Genomic DNA, 4167 nt, shown 5'->3' with positions numbered 1-4167 from the left:
GTAAAATCCGCTGAGTTAAATTCACGTGAACGCGTTAACTCATTTCCTCCAAGTTCATAAACCTAAAAACAGTGAAATTGCGTTGATTTTCGGATTGTCTAAATAGATTATTTGGCAAATCTTTACCACATCCGTCACCACACAAACATGTACGTATAATTTCAGTTTATGGACAGTTTACAGAGGGACTATGATCTGAAAACTTTCATCACACTGAACATTTCATTATTTCGTATTTTTAAAGGCTATTTATTTTAAAAGAACACTAAGACTTGAAATCAAGTCTAGTTGATAATGAACTGTTCATTCATTTCTGTTAATTTCATGAGCGTATGAATTTCTTATATAAAACATATTTAAAATGTTTTACTAATTTCAAATAACGGTTGAAAACAACCAGACCAATCACAAGGCGTTTAGGGATGGAGGTAATGTTTTAACAATATTTTATAAATTTCCATAAAAGCCGTTATTGCCTTGATGAAATTTACATCATTTACAATTTTGTCGTTTTTTTTTTAATTTTTAATATATTTCGACAAAACAAAAAACTAACAATGCACACTGCATTTTTCACATTTTCGTCAACTTGCCGTTATCATTGGATTATATCTTGTTGCTGGGCAACAGCGAATACGCCATCTACGACGACAACACCTCCCAGCTTTACTTCCGGTTGAAATGTAAACGAACCAGCGTGTTGTAAGAATATTGAAATCGATAACATACTGCATGTTAGTCTTAGATAACTACCAATATCTTGAAATGACATATATATGAAGCTGTACTGCGATCGAGGAAATCAACATTACTTGAAAGTGGCGTGGAAGCTGAACACATCGGTGAGTTCTCATGTCATTTACCTCGTCCAGATCTGACAATTGTTTTACTGTAAGGCACAGGCGCTCGGAACGTTTCTTGGCTAATAAAAAAATGACCTAAAGTGGGACCGGCATAGTTCCGAGCGCCTGTGCTGTAAGGCCAAAAAACAACTTATGTTACCCTCAAGTCGGAAAATTGAAATTAGGTTGGTCGGTCGGATTTTTTTTTTTAAATTCGTGAAAATAAGGGTATCGTAAATAGCCGATGTATATGGGGAAAAAAATGCGACCCGACATTTCATATGTATCGATCGGTCGCTGAGGGCAACAAAACATTTTTGTTTGGCCTAATTATGGTTGGAGCTTTGATCGAATGTTTTAAACTTCAACTGTATTACATGTGTAATTAATGAAAGCCCTGAACACACTGCCATTTTACTAGCTCTATGTATATCACTGTGTTAATCAGGGCGAACTAATGTACACCGTCACATTCACAGAACATTCCAGATACACTTTTAGAACATGCTGTGAACATTTTAAGAACACGTTTTCAAATCATGTTGAGAACATTCTAAAAACACATTCACAGAACATTCCAGATACACTTTGAGAACATATTGAGAACATTTTAAGAACATGTTTTCAGATCATGTTGAGAACATTTTAAGAACACATTCTCAGATCATGTGGAGAACATTTTAATAACATGTTCTCAGATCATGTTGAGAACATTTTAAGAACACGTTCTCAGATCATGTTGAGAACATTTTAAGAACACATTCACAGAACAATCCAGATACACTTTTAGAACATGTTGAGAACATTCCAGAAACATGTACATAATGTTCCATAAACACATTCAAAACACTGGTGGTATAATTGAAAATTGTTATTATTTTCAGCCTTAACCACTCTTTGATAAAATAGAGCCTTCATGAATGGCAGAACTAAGGAAGCAGTTTGCTGGCAGTGGTAAATCCTAGAAATCATCTACCATAAATCCAATCAAATGTGGAGATTTACAGCAAACTGCTATGAATGATGGGAAAATAGTGGAAGAACAGACAGCTTAAGTCGCTGAACATATAAGTCATATGAGAATGGAAGAACCAATCACATTGATTGACATGGATCACATGTTAAATCATGTGACACAGGAACATAGTAGGAACCAATCACAATTATTTGAATTGATCACATGATATTATCCAGTCACATGATGTGTCACATTTAGTAATCCTTGATTGGAAGATACCTACTTAGACCAAGACATGTTTTCTATCCCACGGACACAATGCTTACTCCTAACTAAGCAAAAAATCTTATTTTATGTCATCTACTGAAGCATTTTGCAATGTTTTGTTTAATTTGCTTATTTTTTTATTTCCATGTCAACAGCCTTTATCGTTGCATCCGGCTACATAGAATACTTTCACAACAGATTCAGTTCCCCCTCCAGGTTTTAATAGTGTGATAGGTTTTTGCTTGAATTCTGACATGTTTTTTGTATATATATTTGCACAGTTCTGATGACAGTCACTTTTAAGTGGAATTCATTATGCAATAAGTAAACATTTGCTATTTCAGCCTTCCCAGCATGCACTGTTCTGATGACAGTCACTTTTAGTGGAATTCATTATGAAATAAGTAAACATTTGTTGTTATGTAAGCCTTCCCAGCATGCACTGTTCTGATGACAGTCACTTTTAAGTGGAATTCTTTATGAAATAAGTAAACATTTGTTGTTATGTCAGCCTTCCCAGCATGCACAGTTCTGATGACAGTCACTTTTAAGTGGAATTCTTTATGAAATAAGTAAACATTTGTTGTTATGTCAGCCTTCCCAGCATGCACAGTTCTGATGACAATCACTTTTAAGTGGAATTCATTATGAAATAAGTAAACATTTGTTGTTATGTGAGCCTTCCCAGCATGCACTGTTCTGATGACAGTCACTTTTAAGTGGAATTCTTCAAAGCTTACTATTTACACCAGATGTATTTTTGTGAGAAACTTTTCAAGCCTTGCTTAAATACGATATGAAAAAGAAGACAATAATATCTTTGTGAAGGTTGACACTTTTACTGAAAAGGGAACTAGAAATTCCTGTTTTTCCAACAGTCCAATTTTGTTGCATTTTCTTCATTAAACTTGACTAAACCGCGACCAATCTGGAGTTACATTTTAATTCAAACATAATGCACTTATATTAATTGAACTATATTTAAACAATAATAAATGACCCACCAAACCATTATAGGTTCTCAGGGAGTTCATTATTGTTATTATTTTGTACCGTTGTAAATGCTAGTCGATTTGTTGCCACTAAAAATCGGAAAATTTGGAGAAAAATCCACATTGAATAACTGGCCAGTGAATCTGAATAATTTGAAATGTCTTTCTGGATTTGTTTTTCACAATCTTATATGGCAAATAAGAAACTAAGAAAGAAACTAGTTTTAATTCATCAAATATTATTGTATATTCATTTACATTGCGAGTGAACGAGTGACTTACGTGTAGTGTGGAATAGCATAGTAGTGATTGCCTGAGCGAACAGCACACCGTGACCGGTATGCCGTATCGGTCTTCGTCGCAGTCTTGCATTTCTGGCTTGCACAACGCTATGCTAGATCGCCGCCGTTGACCGACTTGATCGACTGTGCATAGGGGTGCGCACACAGGGTTCATGTACGTAGTCTAATCATTGCCCCATCTCATGAGTGTTTTCCAACCATCAATGTAGATGTTATTGACAACTGTCTACAGGAGGCGGGGGATTTGACAAATACTTTGAAGGCAAACGAAACTTACAGGCGTAGAGCGCGAATGAACATGACCGGGAAGCTAGTGGGTGTTAGCCATCCGAGAAGGAGAACCAACAGTGATTTTAATCTCACTGTATAAATAAACAGATACACACCTGAGAACACGGATACTTCCATTTATTTATGCAAACTGTGCCGGACCGTTACATTTACTGTGAGTCAACACCGAGAAAATACAATTCACGTCGGTCTTTTGTCGATCTAGTTTTGCAAATTGTGTAGTACTACTCACTACGAAACAGAACAAATTCATCTCTCTGTACTCGTAGACATGCCCTAACTTCGTTTATCGCATTTGCTGGAATAAATCACCCTTGCTTAAGCTCACTTCATCAACACAATATGGCGAACTAATTGGGAGGCCACCAGGACAGCAGCATGACAAGTTGCGGAATCTAGAAGCGCGCGTACTAGATGAAACGCTTCTACCGAACACGTTTTAGCGTACTTAGACGACGATGACCTCACAAAACTGTCTGATTTCGATATTGAAATCCACTGTTATACGCGATGGA

The 4167-nt window shown here is 36.2% G+C and overlaps 1 long non-coding RNA gene across 1 annotated transcript; it reads left to right on the top strand.

Annotated features, from left to right (window-relative positions):
* Positions 1-679: 679 nt before the first annotated feature.
* LOC146729892 (uncharacterized) lies at positions 680-3296 on the top strand. The gene is made up of 2 exons (XR_014927798.1): positions 680-842; positions 1727-3296. It is a non-coding gene; the product is annotated as an uncharacterized LOC146729892 (long non-coding RNA).
* Positions 3297-4167: the final 871 nt, after the last annotated feature.

The sequence above is a fragment of the Saccoglossus kowalevskii genome, chromosome 20, assembly GCF_978046115.1.
Source record: "Saccoglossus kowalevskii chromosome 20, keSacKowa6.1, whole genome shotgun sequence".
In the NCBI taxonomy this organism is placed as follows: Eukaryota; Metazoa; Hemichordata; class Enteropneusta; family Harrimaniidae; genus Saccoglossus; species Saccoglossus kowalevskii.
The sequence above is the reverse complement of the archived record's forward strand: the minus strand, read 5'-3'. Positions and strand labels throughout refer to the sequence as shown.